Source organism: Pleurodeles waltl, chromosome 6 (genome assembly GCF_031143425.1).
Source record: "Pleurodeles waltl isolate 20211129_DDA chromosome 6, aPleWal1.hap1.20221129, whole genome shotgun sequence".
NCBI classification, from domain to species: Eukaryota; Metazoa; Chordata; class Amphibia; order Caudata; family Salamandridae; genus Pleurodeles; species Pleurodeles waltl.
The window spans coordinates 334,137,486-334,159,008 of record NC_090445.1 but is presented as its reverse complement, the minus strand read 5'-3'; the positions used below and the strand labels follow the sequence as shown (position 1 = coordinate 334,159,008).

The 21,523-nt window shown below is 42.8% G+C and overlaps 1 protein-coding gene across 1 annotated transcript in view; it reads right to left on the bottom strand.

The window, feature by feature from the left end:
* Positions 1 to 21,523, bottom strand: part of CARMIL3 (capping protein regulator and myosin 1 linker 3) — a 1,220,401-nt gene that overhangs the window by 921,804 nt on the left and 277,074 nt on the right. The window lies entirely within an intron of this gene.

Genomic DNA, 21,523 nt, shown 5'->3' with positions numbered 1-21,523 from the left:
CGGACACTACATCTGGACCATCCACACGTTTTTATTTTGACATTATACTCATGATGACTAACAGTTTTCTTGCATTTAGTGTATATTTGTATTCTAAGACCGCTGTACGTTTATACATAGTGTAGTATATTTATTACTAACACACTCTGACGGCACAAATTATTATGTAAAGCAATCTGTTATTGGCCTTTTAGACTCTTAATAAAACCTCAAACAAAAAGAAATATAAATTAATAAAATAAACTGCAACCAATATATGCATTCAAATACATGCTTATGCATAATAATGCAGATCTGCAGGTGCCCTCGATCTTCTGCCCTCGACACACCAGCGCACGTGATGTCACATCATCACAGGAAATGGCAAATCTGTTCAAGAATGTAACTGAACATGGCCATACACTAGGGTACCTCTGAACGCGGTCTCTAATATGATGGCCTAACTGGAGAGACCTTTCTAAATATCACTCATCACCCGAAATGGGTGATTGCAACATGTGAAAGCAAATGTTTTGGTCACATATGGGGGCGGGTCTGCCACTGGGTTCAACTCACTGAAGCAACCAGTGCAACAAAAACAAGCAATTAGTTCTGTTGCTATCATTCACAGTTATTTACATGGCACCCATCAAAGGCCACATTGCAAGCAAGAAGACTCAAGAAATGGTAAAAGTCGGAATTCCACCTTTGGTACCACAAACGTGGCTCAATAAGGTCTGTGCTAATTGCACTGCTTGCACAATTTCATCCTGCACTGTTTTGTGTGAGCTCTGTTGCCATTTCATCAGCTGGTGCGGAGTCCTAAAGCCCTCCTCATCAGCACATCTCTGTGGTTTTTAACACAGAAAACAACAAGAATGGACGTGTTTGACTTGGGGTGTTGGATCAATTTTTCGATTATCTAATCATACTCATCAATGGTGCGAAGGAATGGCCATTCAATAATCCATTCCTCCATCTCTATTAGTATTGACTTTTAAAAGCGCAACCACACCATCGGATTATCAAGGACCTGGGGAAGGAGCTAAGGGCCAGATGTAGGTAAGTTAGAAATTGTGACTTGCAATTTGCGAGTCATAGCGACTCGCAAATTGCAACTCGCAATACGAGATGCAGAAAGGTGTCTCAGACACCTTCTGCGACTCACTATGGGGTCGCAAAGACCCACCTCATGAATATTTATGAGGTGGGTCGCAGTTTGCGACCCCATAGCGAGTCTAGGCACTCACAGGGATGGTGGCCTGCTGGAGACAGCATACCAACATGTCTGTGACTTCTTTTAAATAAAGCAGTTTTTTCTTTTTCTTTTTGCAGCCCGTTTTCCTTAAAGAAAACGAGCTTGAAAAAGAAAAAATACCAAAACCATTTAGTTTCGGTTTTTTCAGAGTAGGCAGTGGTCCATAGGACCACTGCCTGCTCTGAAAAATATTTTTTGTGGCATTCACAAAAGGGAAGGGGTCCCCTGGGGACCCCTTCCCTTTTGAGAATGAGTTACCATCCACTTCAAGTGGATGGTAACTGCGAGTTGGTTTGCGACTGCTTTCGCGGTCACAAAGCAACTCAACATCGCGATGCGGTCGCAAATAGGAAGGGATCACCCCTTCCTATTTGCGAGTCGGAATCACATTCTGCGAGTCGGTATCGGCTTGCAAAATGTGACTCTGCATCGCGTAAGGCCTTTTGCACGTCGCAAACTGTGTTTTTCACAGTTTGCGACGTGCAAAAGGCTTCCTACAACTGGCCCTAAGTGTGGCATGGTTGTGGAAGGGTGCGAAATATGTGGCTTAGTGAGATGATTGATATATAAGGCTAATGTTAGTCCCATAAAAGGATTACACGGGCTTGGAAAATCCCAAAGGATCTCTATAACAGACTCCACAGAAACAATCAAAGGTACGTCGTGGTGCATCACGAAGGGCACCGGAGCCCTTGTCATTCAGACTGAATTACTGGAGGTTACTTTATCCGTATTACATTGGTATTACAAGAACATTGGCCATAAGGTTAAGACAAACCACATCACAAGTACCGTCTTCTTGCAGAAAGCGCCTCAATAGCCCACATTGCTGCAGGCATGGTGCATGACTCCTTGTTAGCAAATCAATATTTCACAAGGAGAAACATGTCAGCTGTGGGGAAAGTGACCCGCTGTGTCTACACAAATGCAACTTGAGAAATTCTCTCGTATTTCCTTTTCCGTCTGATTGTTAAATAGATTCCACAGCATTCCGGCTGCCTATTGCCCCAATAATAATAAGAAAATAAAACTCCTCTTGCCAAGTTATTAGTTCCCTTCTCGCATTCATTCAACCTTCCCCTGCCCCTTGGCCGCTCGTACCAGCTTTTTGCATCCTTGCCGCTTCCACTTCCCACAAGCTGGCTCTCTGTGTGTCACCCAGTATCCGGGAGCTGAGAGAGAGCATCGTGGAGCTTCTGGTCCTCCCGCGCGCGCCTGGAGAGATGTTCTGTGTGATGCCGGGACAGCAGCACTTTGCTGCATGCCTCTTTTTAAAAGGGGGTTCGTCTTCCATGACATACACTTTGTAGCGCTGATGTCGGAAGGCTAAAGCGCTGGGGTCTGGGATAGATTTTTGTGTATTTTTCAGAAAAAGACCTAGCAGTCTGGGTGGCCAGATACAATGCTTTCTAAACCTGTCTGCTGCATAATATTCCGGCTTTACTGTCGTAGATGATCCTCTTATAGCAAAGTAGACTGCCAAATGCAGTGAAAACATTTTTTATTGAGAGCATCTCATTTCCGAAGGAAGCAGTTGTATAACCTACACACTCATTCATTTATCCACTAATCCTTCCACATCGTCACCAATTCATCTAACAACTCATTTAGGCAATCATCCATAAATACACACATCCAACCACTCACATTACTCTAACGATTCATACCTTTACTCTTACATTCACTGAATCCATCCACTCGTTAGACATGAATCAACCATTCTTACAAATCCACCTAGTAATCCACGCATCTATCCACTCTCACTTGCCAAACCAGTTACTCATATATCCAAATACTAGCTGACTGTCATTAACACTGCCATCCATATTCCCGCAGACATAAAGTCTGCAAATGGCCAATTATGAACTATATACACCTGATGTTTGGCACCTCCAGGGGTGATCCATGTGGATGCTGCTGCCATTCCAGTCCTACACCCCCTATCCCCGTCATTGACTTGAGGCCAGTGAAGCCCGCAGCTGGTCTTACAGTGAACTGCACCAGTTGTGAATACCGGTTCTTCAAGCAGCACAATGAGACATTAATGCCTGGATAGTGATGCCGCACAAAACTCAGCTGTTGGCCAGGCACTGTTACAGCCTGTGTTTTTTAAGATGAGTATCTTCTCAGTAATTTTGGTTAGACATAATGTTAGTACAATATGCATTATACAATTGACTAGTGTGTCAAATGCCACTTGCTATTCTGGTTCAGTCATGTAATAGTGCTACTAAAGAGATTGTGTAATGTTTTGAAAGCAAAGCCTTTGATACAGATATTGAAAAGTCACCACAGGACTCCCAGCTCAGCGAAGGAAAAAGATTCAAGCATGTGAATCTATGAAAGATACCAATAGCAGTGAACTGCTGTTATAGGTAAGTACCTTTTTTCTTACCACTGGTGATCTGGGGCCTACCTCTACTGTTGAGTCTACAACTGAGAACGTAGTACACTCCGTTATTACACAACCCTCCAGTTAGTGAAGCTGAACAGTCCAAAGCGTAATCACAGAGGTTGTTTATGAATAGGGACTCAATAAATGAATGTCCAGTCAGTGCATGTGCTTAAGTTGGAAAAGTACTTTACTTTTAAACACAAAATAATACTGCATATAAAATTCAGTTGGCACTTCACATGCTACACCAGTATCTTATAAATGAGTCACAGTATATGTGCAGCCTGCACCCTGATCAGCATGGCTAATGTTGTCCAGGCTCTATAGGCCTACGGCTCTAGCAATAGCCGTGGCACAATCAGGTCATTGTCAAGCAAGTACTCATCAACCTGTTTCCTTCACACACCTACAAGGACTCTGGCTGTCTTGGTATCTCAAACCTGGCAAGTGGGTACTCCATGTTGTCCCCACTACCTGTCAGGCAATTTCAAAAGGCACCAGGAAGAATCTCTCCTGGCTTACACAGTCAACCAAAGTCCTGTAAATGCCAGTATTGCTTAGGGCAGGGCCCTTCCTCCAATTGATACACATCTCACTGACAAACTTCATGGTGTTTGGGTAAATCTGTTTAAAAGCATCTGGTCCCTCTCCCTGATGTGCATCACAACTAGGTTAAGTGCTGCTGAGAGCTCACTGGTACTCATCTCTAAAAACATTACAGTGCCTACCAAGGTGCAACTAGCGTTGGGCCTTTAACTGAACAATCCTTTTAATGTTCTTCCCAGTGGCACCTAAAACAGATCACTACATTTGGCAGAAAAATGATATCTTTCCCTGGGTTCCCTTGGTGGTTCAGACTACGAACCTAACTCCCCTTAGTCTTCTGGCCAGAATGGAACCTATGGGAACCATGCTGGACCTTCAGTGGCATGAAACACTTCTAGAGAGTGGTCTTCTGCCCTTTGAACTAGGAACCCTGTTTCTTCTGCCATATGTTCATCTGGTTTGCTAATTATTTGCAAGCCAACACAACAAGTTTCTCTGGATTCCATTCAGTAAAATAAGAAAAGTAGTGCCTGAGTGGGGTAGAGCACCCCTTTCCGGAGTCACTCTACTACCATAAACTGGTTAATGGATTGGTACTACTCCGCTTCTATCCCTTTTATCCACTCTTTCCAATCACACACTATGACATGAATCAAGATTTCAAATGAAACCCCATCAGTCTTCTTGTTCTCCTGGAAATGCTGCAACTCCTGTGCTGAATTCATCCACAACCGCTTAATCAGAGCGTCCTTCATATGCTCATGTTAGACTGTCATTGTCAAGCATCCTTCCAATGAACACAGTCCTTTCAAAAGGGAGACAACACAGTATAGTCTCTGCCCCATATGCCAATAGCATAATACTTGCCTTGTGCTCTTTGATAATGCCTCATTATTTAATACTGCTCAATGCATAGAACACCAAGTTCCTCATTAAGCACTCAAGGAAACTTTTTCACCTGTCTCCTTCTCTATCATCTGCTACAAAAACATAATAAGGATAAGGATGGGTGCTGGAGATGATTTTTTTCTTCTTTTCACACCAATATTCTATATTTCTATACCACATACTCTTTGTCTCAGGTTTTCATCCTTCTGAACTCCAAACACACATCGAAACAGCATTAATTTCACACCACAATCCGCTTCAGGGTTGATATCCAACTTCTTCAACTTGAGCTATTCATGCATCGGAATCAGTTAACAACTTCATCTCCATACCCTCTATTTCAGTAGTTCACCTTGGTGGTCTACACACAATAACCACACACTCTGTGTGTCTTGGGAGTGACTCTAGGGTCATTTACCATTAGAACTTCACCAACCTCATCACTTTCAAACTTTTCAAAGTTCATTCTTCTAATTTTCCTCCTACGTTTTGCACACACATGAAAAAATGTCTTACATATTTGACAGCATGACAGTTCCTGTTATACCACAGAATCCCTTCACTCCAACAATGGTAGCAGTGTAAGTTCACACCACCATTCTTTGGATATACATCTTCTTTAGCATTTTCCTTGAGCATGTTGTGATTTCAAAATTCACACCATACACCCCTAGATTTCAGCACTTCTCTTTTTAGCACACAAATCTAACACTTTCAAATACCTAGGACTATTCCCAATGTGTTTGACAATGCTAATGAATTTCTAAGCGATGGTTCTTTCACATCTTTCACATACAGCTACTTTTCGATTCTATTTAACAATTTATCTTTAATAATGTAATCATGCAGAGGTCGCAACACATGTGTGCACTGCTGCCATATATTGCTCAAAGCTCTCACCTAGTAGGTTTGCACTGGTGAAAAATCTGTGTCTTTCTACTACATCATTCTTTCTAGACACATTTGCCTTCAACATGTTTTCATACTGATCATCTTGTTTCAATAAGGCTCCACATCTCCTTCCTCCTGACTACCTCTTCAGTTCTGGACACCAGTAAATGTTTTAGTATCCTTGTACTTTCCACTACCAAACTGTGTTTCAACATTGCTGGTTTATGTTTAGCTTTTATGTAAGCCTTGAACTCCTCCCTCATTCATCCCACTGCAGTGATTCCCTGGCACCTTGTAAAAACATAAGTTGGGCACTATTGGCTGCATTTCTTGTTTGGTTTATGAGAAGAGACTAGAAAAGACAAAATAAGAAAATTAGTTAACATTCTCACTGTAGCTCTACAGTCACCAAACAAAATAATGTAGCAAACGAAGAAATGTAGTCACCGTCATCAAAGTTAGAGTTCAAACCAAAAACTGTAACACTGTAGGTGGCCAGTCAAGAAAACGATCCCTACACGTAAACATGGAAGGGAAATTCAAGACGAAGAGAGGAGATGTGGTCTAATCATCAAAGGTGTTGACTTAGGAACTGAGGCATCAGGTTTGAGTCTCAGTGTCTGCTGAACATCCTGTGGTTCTGGACTTATACCTACATTTCTCTGTGCCTTAAAAAAAAAGAAAATGGCCTTTTGTAAAGTAATCTGGTGTCACATAAAGGGCTGAATTCGCATTATATAAAACTGCAAATACATAAATAATATTTTCTCAATGGAGTTAGCTGCCCTATATCTATCATCAGAGCAAGTGGTTCATGGTCTTTTGTCACATTCCAGGACGGAACCGCCAAGGAACTCTTTCACTTTCTTCACATAAATCTCCACTGAAAAAGAGTTCACTGCTATAAAAACAAAACAGGCAAAGCGGATAGATCTGAATCATATTACGTTGCATAATCATAAAAACTGCCACCTACGCACAGCTCCATGCACAAGTACATACACTAACAGGCATGTGGACATTGCATACCCTGACATTAAAGTTTCTGACTGTTGGGATGGGAATGTCACCTGCATGGCGTACAGTCGTGTCCCCTGCCATGGATGCTCAACTGTGAGTAACTGGTGCCCCGGTTCCTAGATTTTTGCTTCCAGCCTCACTTTGCACTAGCTTGTGCATGAAGATATAGGCCTGACCAAACATGAAACTGGTACTGGAGCTTTCCTGGACCTGAATGTGCACAAAGCAAGTCTCAATAGTGAAATGAATACTGCCCCTATCACAGGTTTATGCTTACCGCACGGTGGTGGCAGCACTGCTTGTTCTGAAGTGATCCTAGAGTGAAAGCTGCATTTTACCTGTGTCACTAGTGTGAACCTACTGGCCTTCGCATACAAATCTGCACTGCTAATGCTGAACCTGAAATCCCAGGGTTCAAGATTTCATGTGCATGGATGAATGCATGTTCTGTGTGAGAAACATGTTACACACAGCATGAGTGCATGAGTGAACCTGAGTGACACAAGCCTATGCATTCCATGTTCACATGCACAAGATGGAGATGAGGTTGCTCTCCTAGACAGTGGAAGGGCATTGCTGGCATTATTGATACTTGGGAGAGGGAACCCAAGCTCTTAAGTGGGTGAAAAGGTGTGAGTCTTACCCTTAGATAGTCCATTAATTTTTTTCTGATACAGAGGAATGCTGATTAGTATTCCCGAGACTGCCAATTTGTGGAAAGCAGGGATGAAGGATGCAACTACAGTTCCTGTTGTCAGAGTGTGAAGGAAGGATCCTTTTTAGAAGGGGGTCTACCTTTTGCCTCTCTTCCTATTCATCATAAGGTGTGGTTGTTGATAGTCTGCTGCACATTACACATACCTCGTTTTGCCTTTGTTGTAGGTGCTCCAGCCTAGAGATGACCATGCTGTCAAGAGCATCACTCTAGACAAAGGCAGAGTCTAGAAGACAGCAAAAGAAGGACCTATTAAATGAGAACCAACTCAAAGCAGTTTTGAAAAGACAGACAGAGAATTCACATCCCCGGCCTGCCATAATCTGAACAAGAATGGGATCTGTTGGTCCATTTGTTTTTCCAGATCCAAGTTCTTGGTGACCAATGGAGGGTGCTCCCCGAGTATCAAGTGAACTACTGTGCAACCAGAGCAGGGGTCTGCCGACAGGTAACTTCACATTGGTGAGGGGACAACACTTGGAGCCTGATCTAAAGTCAAAATGGTCTGTCTTGTTCTGGAGGCCAGAGGAATCCTACCTGAGTGGGAGCAAAGGAGCGAGCCAATACTTCAGGAAGAGATCACCATGGTTGGTGTGGCCAGAAGCTGTTCACCCTAGTGCTGAGGTCCATGCACTAGAGGCTCACAACTTGTGTGACTAATGTGTGAGCAAACAGTTTCTGCAGTTCTGTCTGTTGTTGCAGCTATAGCACTTGCCCAGGTATACCCGAATGGCCCGCCCAACTGAAGATGGCATCAATGATTCCCCGTGGCAACTGCTGCTTGGCTGTGATTGTGGCTGGTGTAACCATACAACCAACTGACCAATGCCCGAGCAGTCCCTCCCACCCAAGAAGAAGAATCCTGCACACCTGTGGTGGAAATTTCACAGCATCTTGCAGGCCTGCCTTAGGGGCTAGCTCGACATCGAACTAGAGTCGGTTGAATGCACTGTGCACTGTGAACAACAAACTTGCTGCCTCAAGCCAGTTACATCTCCTCTGGAGCTCTGCACCTCGAAGGAGAACTGCAACATTGCCACCTCCCAAAGAGGTCCAGAGCAACTTCCATTGAGACTTACCAGATTGGAGGAACCAGGCTTGCTGCAACCGCTTGACCCATCTGCTGCTGACACTGTCAGAAGCCCAAAAGGGCCACCATCAGAAACCAGCCACTCCTGACACTGTCTTCAGGGTCCTGGTAAGCGGCCTGCACCCACCCAACCTAAGGAGTTCTGCTGCATAGACGTGCACTATTCTAGTGAGTTATACTAGAGCAGAAAGCCTACCGCAGCCTGCTGCTGCCCAAAGGAATGGGTGAGAGGCTACGTGGCTGCTTCAGCCAGAAACAGACTATATGCTAACAAAGGTGAATCTCTGCACCTGTATTAGCTACTACATTACCAGAATTTAGAATATAAGAAGGAGGTGGGTAGAATGGGAAGGAGCGCCAATCTTAAAGTATATTAGAATCACAGATCATATATTTGATACATTGTTATATTCTGTGTGGCATTGTGCTTTTTTGTTGAATCAAATACCTTTCTTTTCTAAAGAAAAGCACTGGGCTGGGCAGTAACGGTATTGTGCTGCTGAGTTCTGAGCTTGCCGTAACCCCACACTAACTTCCTGAGAGGCCTGTGACTCATTCCCATCATTACCACTTAGAGTCAAGTGCTGAAGGGGTTGTACTTGACTACGTTTTGCAGAGCAATAGTAAGGCAGGCCCAGGGACAGCAGAGTGAAAGGTTCCCTGCCCCCACCGCTCTGGTTCAGTAGCCCCTCCAACAACAGCTAAAACCAACACTTTTGACAACAAAGATCCTGACACTTCCTTTTCTAACAGTGTATGCTGATACTGCATTTGTTGGCACCGCAGACCCCCACCACTGAAATAGAGATACTGTAAATCAGAGGTCTCTAACCTTTTCTGTAATAAGCGCTACTTATGTTTAATGAAAGTGATCCTGAGCTAATATTAGTGGTATTGTAATAGTGACCACATATCAGACAAAATTACACTAGTGTGCACCACATGCAAAACTACCAACAATGACCTTAGGGCATCAGGCAGGGTTGCCAGCAGTATTGTAAAAAGGCTTTCAATTTGGAATGCCTCTACATAGCTGATGTATGACATCCATAGCTGCAAAGCACCAAGGAAATGTTAGTAATACGTCTCTACAATGCTGCAGGATTTATCACTCAAACATGAGCTTTGAATATATTTTGGAAATGTAATAATTTTTCTCAAAACATTAGCTTATGAGTTTTGAAAATGTACACATTTATGTCTCAAATACATGTTTTTCAATTTTGAGATACATATATACATTCACCAAAGCAAAAGCTTCTTTTTTAGTAGAGTGGGCTACACACAGGAGAGCTACTAACAAGCATCTGGAGAGGTACCAGTAGCTCTTGAGCTACTCATTGAAAAAGTGTGCAGTAAATAGTGATACTTTTGGGCTTCTTTTAGAAACCCCGGGGAACCGAGCAATTGTACCTGGGGCATCTACCTGTGTATCATTCATGTATGCATTGCCATGACACATCTGTGATTACTGCTAATAGAATTGCCCCCCATCCAATCTCAGTAAACAGGACTGACAGCAGGAGTCCGTAGGGATGAAAGAGGCACACGGGTCTGGTGGACAAGAGAGATCAACAACATGAAATGGATGAGAAATTAAAAATCAGTGAAACTACAGTTTGGTCATTAAATACTGGAATGTAGCTGGAATTAAAAGTAAATCAGAAAATAAATATTGGTTGTGCCTGATAAACATTGCACAGTTGACATGTCTACAGGAAACCTGGTAGGCGGAATCTAAAAATTGATGGCTTTGCCCCTATAATTAGCCCTGGTACTCCATCAACCAGTAGCTGGCAAAGGGAAGATTGGCAGTGCTTATTGCAACCCTAGCTCCAGTTATTGTTGCAGCTCGCAGTGCTTAAGAGGGGTGGGTGCAGTGTGACGGGGAGGATACATTCAACTATTATCATTTTTTAAAATAAAAACATACCTGATCCGCCGACCCACGCCGCTGTCCTTTCCAACGTCGCTGCAGGCACAGACTCCCAGCCTGCCTTGCTCCAATCCTGACGCTGCTCAAAGCCGCATCATGATTGCCTGGGAGCGCCCTATCTGTGCAGGCTCTTTCCAGCCCAGCAACTGTCTTGCCGGGCTGGAGACAGCTTACTGCACATATGTGTTTGGCTGGCCCAAGACGGCTGAGCACTCCCCCTCAGTGCACATCACCCCTGTGGCCCCACTCCTTTAGGAACGAAAGGATAATATACATAGTTTATTATCCTTTAGTTATGAAAGGTTTACAGCTTCTGCTGCTGGAGGGGGAGGGGGGCGACGCTCCTCCGCCCTTATGGAGGAGCTGCCCCTGCTAAATCTCCCTACTACCAGCTAGTATTTCTACAAACTGATTTGTAACGAAAATCATATTGATTCATTTTTATAACCATTTTTTCAATAATACAAGACATGTGGTAGTTGTGGATCTTGATAATGAGCTACAGAAATGTGTAAGCAGTAAGATGGCAGATTATATTTATAATTCAGTAGGGGACTTGAACATCAGCACATGTCAACACACATCTACATAGTAACACAGACTGGGCAGTCATATCTTCCACATAATACTTATGGTGAGAGCATAAGTGAAGTACTTTTTAAATATAATTTAGAACTACTGGAGCAGTATATACAGTATACAGATATCAACACAACTCCACTACCAACCTTTCAAGGTAATGGTCACTGCTCCACCATTCACTATATGTTACTCTGAAATTAACGGAATGGAGTTCTTTAAATCGCTTGTGGTGGAACCCTTCATTTTTAGTGATCAGTACCTGCTAACTCTCAACCTTAACATCAATACCAATCTAAGGGAGGGGCCCTAATTAGCAGCACATATACAGGTATTAGTGGTGTAAGCCCTAAATGGGCTGGGATAAATTAACCCACTCTATTGCAAACAATAGTGAAAGACATTTTTGAGGACTTTATCATCTGTATTGAATGGGATGGTACTGCAGGCAGGTTGCTGGCAGCTATTGGCAACATAACTTCTGCAATTGCCAATAGATTAGGAGCCCCAAGTAAGGTCCCCAACAAAATGAACCATTGTTCAGGGGCAAATCAAAATCTAAGGAAAGCATTATAGGCAACGTCTAGAAAAAGAGAGGAGGTTTAAAAGTTAAGGCTGACTTATAAGCAAGCGGTGGGCTTGAGAAAAAAAGAATTTCAAGAGCAGGTGCGGGTGAGTTTAGAACAAGCAGCTGAAAATTGAGATTCTTCTTTGTTTTGGAAACCTATAAATACTCCAACCCTTAGGGATAATCTAGCACCTAAAGTGGAGGTGCTTGTTGTACCTACGAGTTGGATTGCCCATTTTGGAGGAATTTTCAGTCCAAATAATGGTCATATTGTGCCATCCTTGGGTGATTCACATTTATCAGCATCTGTAGCTTTAAAACCATTACCCTAGAAGAAGTTCACTCTACTATTGAAAAATGTGCCAATTGGGAAAGCTTTGTGCCCTGTTGGGTCCCAATAGATGCCTTTAAAACATGTACCACACTATGGGTGCCAATTCTGACACAAGTACATAACGCTTCAGCGCAAGAATGTCCTCCTCCAACCTGGAGCGATAGCATAATAGTCCCTATATTTAAGAAGGGGGTAGAGGGACACAAAATGTTATCGCCCAATATCCTTACTGGACTCATCTCCCAAACCTATGGGCAGAATCATTATAGAGAGGTTTAAATCTGGGCCTTAGAAAATCATGTGTTGACTGACACACAATATGGGTTCAGAAAGGACATTGGTACAGTGGAGCAATGCATTAATCTGAATCTTAGAATTAGTAAATTTGCACTAGCATGAGAAGGGCATATTCATCTCTGCTTCCCTGACTTGAATAGTGCCTTCAACTTTGCAAATCATGTAAAATTATGGGAGGCTATGGTTGAAATGGGAGCACCGGTTGACATAATTTCATACTTTTTGCAGATGTACGAATCCCTCCCAGCACGAGTACACTATGGTATGAATGAAGAATCCACAAAGAGATTCAGTGTGACAAGAGAAATTAGACAAGGGTGCATCCTTGCCCTGTTCTCAGTCTCAATATATATAAACGGGATGGATAGATTCTTACAGTAGGCTGATGCACCAAGAGTTGGTACCCGTTCAACTCCCATTCTCCTCTATGCAGACGATGAGGTGTTGTTGTCCATGACCGTTAGTGGCCTGCAGCACTTGATTAACAATTTTGGCGTCTACATGGAGGAGACAGATTTAAAACTTAATTTAACCAAATGAAAACCTTTACAATGGTATGGAGAAGGGGGAAACTAGGAGGAAAACACAATATGTGAAGGGGCATAAATTAGTCGAAACACAAAATTCCAGTTACTTGAGCATACTATTTTCACAGGGAGGCCACTGGGGCCTGCAAGTGGAAAATGCAAAATATGAATTCATAAGGACATCTGGAGATCTGTTTAGATTTGCAAAAAAAACAGATAGGCACAAAACCCATCAGAGAAATCTTGCAACTATACAAGAACAAATATTTACCAGCCGTCACTTACAGGGCAACAGTTTGGGGGCATGACAAACGGTATGATATTGCAGACACAGGAGAATTCCTTTTTATGTAGACTCCTTGAAGTCCCACACTCAATATCAACCTTTATCACCCACAGAGAACTAGATGTTTCATACCTTGAATATGTAATTCAGTTAAGCTCTGTTATCAGCTGGCATAGCATTTGAGGTAAAACAGGTTCAAAGTTTACCAAGGACACAATAGAGGACTGTTTAAACCTTGAGCATTGTGATAAAATCCCATGGTTGGCAAATTTAAATAAAAAATTAATATAGGAAATAGATGAAAACATTAGTATTAAGGTTCCTACCAGTGTCTTACAATGCAGCAAAAAAAAAACTGAAAGCGATGTTTATAGGGAAAAGAGAGGTACCAGATTAAAGTAACTAAAGCCCAAGATAGTTTTTATTTAACTAGATTGAGTTTAGGTGTGTTGCGTTATCAGGTTGCTTTTTACAAAATGGAGATATGGACACAAAATGTACCCAAACAATGGAAAAACTAATCAATCCACACTCCATTTTATGTTGTTTTGTAAGTTTTATAAGGACATTAGAACGTGTATCTTGCGCTCTTTATTCTTAGCACAGAAATGTATTTATTATCAGAATGCTTTTAATTTTTATGTAAATTGGATCATGTTTGTACATGTGAAGCAATTCTGTCATATATTAAGTCTGCGATTAAGAGATTGAACTCTATTATGTACCTAGAAAGATTATCATGTGAGACAGAATAAGGGATCTAAAAGCATTTCGTGACGATGCAGGAAAGTATAATGTTTGCAATTATCTTTTCTTTTCTTGGATTATGTGTACTCCCTTATTCCAACTCCTTGTTATTGCTTGCACATCGGATACTATGCACTGTAAGATTTTGAGTATCTATTCGATGTAGCTTTTAAACTCATTGTGATGTTGATTTGAACTTTCTGTTCTTGTCTGCTTACAATAAAATTTTGTACTGTAAGACTATGCACTTTAAATCATGACTTTTATTTTTATAATGACGATAAGGCTATGTAACAAATATATTGCATTCCTGTGATTTTAAATCTGAATAAAGATTTATTGAATTTAATTAAATAGTGCTACTTTCACCTCTATTCCAGCGCTTCGATGCTCTCAGGAGCCGGAATGCACTTTATAAATACCTCCTACATACATACCTATGCTGTTACAAGAGCTGCCCATAAACCGATAAGGCCTGGTAATAAATGCTTCAACTAAACAATGGCACTCATAGGTATTATTAAAATAGCAATAAAGGATGAACGTGATAAGTTAACACATGGCATCTAACGCTATTATCCTATAGCGATACATCAGTGATACGGCAGATCCTAGCACTGTTTATGCTGATACTGCCATCTTAACACTACTACTGTCTGTCAATGCAATAGCAAAGTCACTGGAACCTACTGATGCAAGGAGCCCACATCACCCCAATCAGCTTTGTCATTTGCTATCTATTCATCAGGAGGGTGTCTCTCACTGCAAGAGCACATTCACTGGGTCCTAATGATGTAACTGGCCCACTGCACCCCGATCAGTATAGGCTTCTGCTGTCTATCCAACGAGAAGGTGCTCACTTTTCCTAGTGTAAATGAAGGCCTGTGGCATCATTGTTTTGGCACTGCCTTGAAATTCATATACAGATATTACACAACAAGCAGTGCCCATCCGGGCAGTGCCTACCGTGTCACATCTACCTTATGGTACTAGGTTTTTAATGTGCCTTTAACAGAGACAAGAGATGCACAGCACACCCCTTGTGGTACTCATTTGACAAAGGAGGCACCCGCGCAACCCTAAGCATCATATATTGAGATTACAGCATAGGGCCTGCACACCAATTCGGGGAAGATTAAACCACTCCCAAACCTCTCAATTAGGAAAAACTAGTCTTTCTGGGAACACAAAAGCTATATATATATATATATATAATCTTTTTAAAGGCACACTCAGTAGTCATCCAGTCCAACATATCAACATTCTTTGACTTAAAAAAAAAAAATTGACTTCAGGAAAAACACACAAAGCATTTATAAAGCTGTTAGGTTTGACATTTTAAAATATACGTTTAAAATATACGTATGATGTAGTGGTGATGGACACATAGGCACCGTCAGGACGAGAAAGTCCCCTAATCCACGTGCACCCTCATAGTAACAGGTGACTATCGTTGTTGTCACAGGTTTCACGTGTGGAGAACAATGGTGCCAACGTACGATGTTTCGGGCAATATAGTAACAGGCTTTTCCTATGAGACATTAAAGCAAGCGTACAGGCCCATTCATCTAAAGTTCTGCTGCTCACAATGAACCCGGAATGCTGAACGCTGACATCCTGTACGTTGTGCATGTGTATATGTGCTACAATTGATAGTGTTACAAGCGTGAGTGAGACGGGTCTGTGAGTTCTGTGTTGGAAGCTCACAGCATGGACCAGAGTGCAAAATGGAGGAGAGATTGCTTTTTCCAAACAGCATATGTGTATTGCTGAGATCTCCTGTGGAGAGACAAGATAGTGAGGAAAGTGGACTCAGTTTTTCTTTAAAAATGCCACAGTCCTTCCTGATACATAGAGCTATAAAGGACTCTGACTGCAGCTGCCATTAGGCAGATGGCAGGAGGTACAGATTGAGGCCTGTAGTATATGTTGTTGGGGAAAGGAGTCATTTAAAGGGGCACAGATTCTTGTCTCTCTTACTGATCTCTGTGAAAAGGGATCATAAATAGCAGGCGCAGCCAGCTCACACCTCCTGGTACATCTTTGAAGGGCACTTCACCTAGAGACTGTTTATCTGCTCAGAGCATCTCTGTAGACAAAAGCCAGGCCTGAAAGGTGGCCTGGCCTGGATACATGAAATGGGAACCAACCCAAACCGTCTCCAAGGATGCAGACCTGGAATACACATCATCTGTGAAATTGGTATAAACATTGGAGCTCAAGACCCACCGCTGTTCTCTTCTATTGAAGGAGTACTCCACAGAGTACCCAGGGACTACAATGCAGTCAATGGTTGGTGACGCACTGACAGCCAACTACCCAGAGACAAGGGAACATCGCCTGGAGTCCAGTCTGAAGGCGGAACTAATCAACTGCCCTGGGTGCCAAGACATCCTGTCCGTCCTGTCCGTGAGCAAGGGAGGGGAGCACAAACCTGCACAAGCAGGTTATTGGGAAAGGGACTGCCATACGGTTTCTCCAACAGACTTGCTATGCAAAAGCAGCAAAGGAATTTTGGTACTGCCGGATCAGGCACTGCAATTTCCGTCACATATCTTATCATAGTTGCCAAGGCAGCGGGAGTAGGAAGACTATGCGGTAGGCACAAATTAAGCTGGGATAAAAGCCTACTGGTGGGCCTTGAGCCCCAGCAAGTGGGCTGTGTGACAGACGCACTGCCACACGTGTTGTTGTCGGCACCATCCTGGAAGACTAAGGACCTGATTTAGAGTTTGGCAGAGGGGTTACTCTGTCACAAAAGTGATGAATACCCCATCACCTGTATTACAAGTTCCATATGCTATAATGGAATTGTAATACTGCGGACGGGATATCCATCACGTTTATGATGGAGTAAATACCTCTGTCAAACTCTAAATCAGGCCCTAAGTGAACAAATGGGTTCCTTTGGGTGCCATGAATTGAGACTGCCGGATCCAGGGAGTCACTGTATGCCAAAGGTAGGCAACTACCACACTGAAGAATGGTCACCTGTGAATGCTCAAGAAGAAGAGCTAAATACTTACCAGTGTGAGCTACACAGAGAATCAAGTCAGGGTCCCTGTTCCACTTTGAAGAGGGACCCTGACAGAAGCCTCTCCTCCTGGCATTACCATCTGAGTAACACGCAGCTGGCTGCAAAGCAGCTTTTGAGAAGAATGCTGCATGCGGCCTGGAGGCTTGCTGCTACCGGTGAGATCCTGCTGTTGTGCACCCATGAACTATGTATCTGTGAATTTATGAATATGTAGTTGTATTCTATCTTTTCTGTGTAATAAAGTACTTGCATTTTCTACAAAGAGAAGCACTGGGCTCAACACTGATCTTATTGCACTGCTGAGAGGATGCGGGGGAGGGTGGTATTGATTCTTGAGCCCATGTAACCCACACACTAACATCCCTGGGAAACCTGGGAATGCTCACTCTTGCTACTATTAAAAGTCTAGTGCAGAAACTTAGCTGGCTGAGCCATCTTTTGTTATCTTATCTAATCTTATAGACTGCATGGTACCATAATGCTTTCCAGCGCTGTGAACCAGAACATGCATCTACCATTCTATAATTAGTTCATACCTAGTTAGGATAGAGCCAGGTTTTGAGCCTTTCCTAAATTTTACTTCATCCAGCTTTGTTCTCAGAGTGATTGGTAGTGTATTCCACAGTTTGAGACCAGGATAAGAGAAGGATCTTCCACCCCATTTGACCTTCTGAATAGAATGGGGATCCCCGCCGACACCAGAAAGACCGTGACCCACGCCCTCGTCAGGAGCCGCCTGGACTACGGCAACACCCTATACGCAGGAACCACCGCTAAACTCCCGAAACGTCTGCAGCAAATTCAAAACCCCTCCGCCCGCCTCGTCCTTGACATACCCCGCAACAGCCACATCTCCGCCCACCTGAGACACCTGCACTGGCTTCCCGTCAACAAAAGGATCACCTTCCGGCTCCTCACCCACGCACACAAAGCCCTCCACAACAAGGGACCCGAATACCTCAACCGTCGCCTCAGTTTCTACACGCCCACCCGTCAGCTTCGCTCCGCCAACCTCGCACTTGCCGCCGTCCCTCGCATCCGCCGCACCACGGCAGGTGGGAAATCCTTCTCCTACCTAGTGGCCAAGACATGGAATTCCCTCCCCACCAACCTCAGGACCACCCAGGACCACCTCGCATTCCGGAGGCAACTCAAGACCTGGCTCTTCGAGCAGCAGTAACCCCTTCCCCCTAGCGCCTTGAGACCCTCACGGGTGAGTAGCGCGCTTTATAAATGTTTTTGATTTGATTTGATTTGATGAAAGGCCCATATTGGAAGATCTTAAGGTCCTGCTCAGATTGTACACTGTCAGTCGGGCTTTAATCATACGGGGACCTTTCCCATTTACTGCCCTATGAGTCATACATAGTACTTTAAATTTGATTCTGTGTTCCACAGGAAGCCAATGTAAGGAGTTTAAGGCTTTTTTGACTGAGGACCCTTTAGGTATTTTATAAATGGTCCTGGCCGCGGCATTCTGCAACACTTGTAGCCTTTTTGGGATTGCTGTAGGGGAGCCAAGATATAGAGAATTACCGTAATCCAGGCGAGAGGAGATCAATGCCTGGACTGCTACTCTTCTACATGAAAAAGGTAGCAGATCCAATATTTTCCTCAGACCTGAACATAAAGAAATAGGAGCTGGTAAGTTTGTTAACTTAGGCATTGGCCGCTAAAGAGCTGTCCAACTACATTCCAGACTTTTTATAGGTGAGGTCGGAATGGGTGGTGTCCCTCAACAGTTTGGCCATCCTAGCAAAGTTATTGGGGTTGGATTGTATCCTAAAACCTGCCATTGCAGGACAGACCATGGGACCACAGTTGTAAGAGGCCTCAGCTGCCACAGTTGTGGCCTAGTAACACCTGCCTGCTCTGTAGACCTCCAAACAGCTCTGCGATGCATAAACAACAATCGCAAACACATATTTGATCATGTCATAAAGCAGTAGCACCAGATCCACTGGTGCATTTATATACATGTGTGTGTGTATCCAACTGGCACATCGATGTGGAAAATAGAAACAATTCAGTGCAGAGGGTACTTGTGCTCATTTAGCAAATGTGAATATTCATTCTCACTTGTTGCAAACCAGTCGGTAGTATACTTGAAAATTAGTTTCTCCACCTGTGTTTTGTGTATTCAGTATCTATGATCAGGAAGAACTTCTGTAGGTGCAGTCTTTCTTCCTTCAACTCTTGTTGTGCATTACCACTGAATTAAATGACAGGCATGTCATGTAACTATTTTAACATCATTATTTTTATTTACTGGTTTTCTTTCAAACATTCATTGTCATTTATAGAACTGATTGTCAGAAAAATCAGCAGAGAATGTTGAAGCAAAGAAGGGGCGCTGAAGGAAATTTCTCTTAACTTTCGGTTTGAGGCCAATCTTTCATTTTGGCTCTCGAGCCCAAAACGAGATGAGATTTCATATGGTTTCTGCCTGCCACCTACCTCTACCCTCAGGCACTAAACACTAAAGATAAACAATTAATCCTTGTCATAAGAAAGGAGACATAAAAGATACATATGTATAGTGGGTGAATTTCACAAAATGAACCTAGAAAACCTGAGCTCAATCCTGGCCTCCCCGCTTGACCAATGTGTCTGATTATTGGGAAATATTTTATTTCACTGTTCCTCCTTTTTCTTCAATTATCCATATGACAGAACCTACATATATGTGAGTTCAGGATATGCACTGTACAAAAAACCCCTACGTTCGATTTGTTCAACTATAATGTTGCTCTATTCTATAATAACAAGCTAGATCACATATGGGATACGCATGACAATTAACTGTTCTTCTGGTTCACTAATTACATTTTCGTCAGGGCTAGAGCAAGGAGTGTTTTATGTTTAAAAATCACTTTTAATAAATGTCTCTCAATACAGTGATACAATCTGATGTACTAAGGTGAAACACTTCCACACATAATGAAATACATTTTTGAACATTTTTGCATGATGCATGTTGCATGAATTACATGCCAGAAAATGGCAAGGCTACTTTTGTGCATAGGCTTTTAAAGTTAAGCCAGACCTTTGGCTCAGCTCTCCTTGTTAATTTGTTGGCTCCCTGTTACAAAGTCCCTTGTGTGTAGTAATCAATCTGGACTCTGCAGTCAAACAGGTCCCTTCTTAATTCATAGACCAGGACACAATTAAGAACATCAGTTGCAGGTTACAAGTGTATAAGTAAGAATACCCCACCATGAGAAGTGGATTTCCCTGCTCAGCCTGTGGTCTCAGCAGGTGTAACCATCACACCAACACTCCAAGTGCCATAGCAACATTCCATTGAGCAGTATACACCTAGTAGAGCAGTGACAAAAGAACATATGGAAAGTAAAACACAACACAACACTCACCCATCTTTAATGTTGTGTCTGCAAATCAACGTCACCGTCACACAGAGTGCAATTCACAAAGAAACGCTGAGAGCAACAAAAGGAAGAGTGGGTTTTTCCATGCCTTGCAGAGTCTCCCGGCCAGCATCTGTCACTTGTACGTCTGAATTCTTATAGCTGGCGACAACCCTGAGGAGGGAGATGCTAACAGGAGGCATTTGACATTATCAGCTGTGCGGGTGACTACAGGGTATGGCATTTCTCGGCTTGTAAGCAGTGTTGCATGAAACAGCCAGTGACCTCTTTGGCAGATACTCTAGTACAGGGAGAAAGTATGCCACGGCATCAAGATTACCCCAAAAGAAAGACATCTCCATTTGAGAGAACCTGACAATAAGTAAGATGGACTCAACATGTTAAACACAAGAGCAGCAGGCCGTGACACTGAGGGGAGCAACTCAACTCCACGTAGGAAACAAAGGAAGGTTGATATCTTCCTTCACAGAGAACAGGATTTGGAGCTGATATGAAGAGACAGCGCATGTCTATCGTAGCCCCGAGGGAGCCTTTGAGGGTGACAGGCTAAGACAAGGACACATCTATCAAGAAGCACGTGACGCTGTGTATAAGGGAAGATTATTGGAGTCCTGCATGACAGCCTCCTGCCTCCATTACATTTGTGTAAACTCAACTACACACCCAACGTGATGCATTTTAAACAAGCACTGGCAAAGCCAATAAATCTTGCCTTAACATGCTGCTTTTAAAAAAAAACTAATTGGAAACATTTAACACAAACACAAGAAAAAACTAAAAGAAGCTGCCACCTAAATGCAGCCCCCACATACTTGAAATAAAAACTTTAAATATTGAAAAAGTAATTTATGTGGTTGTTTTACTAGTGATATTTCATTTAAAAAGGCATTTAGCTTTGCCAAGCATTTTGCTATTATTTGTTGTGGGGACAAGAAGAAATTACCACACAAAATGGCACTCAAGTTGCAGGCAGCGACAATGTCACAATGTCAAGTAAACTCTTTATAAGAGCAACTTTATAATGAAGACAAGAACTAAATT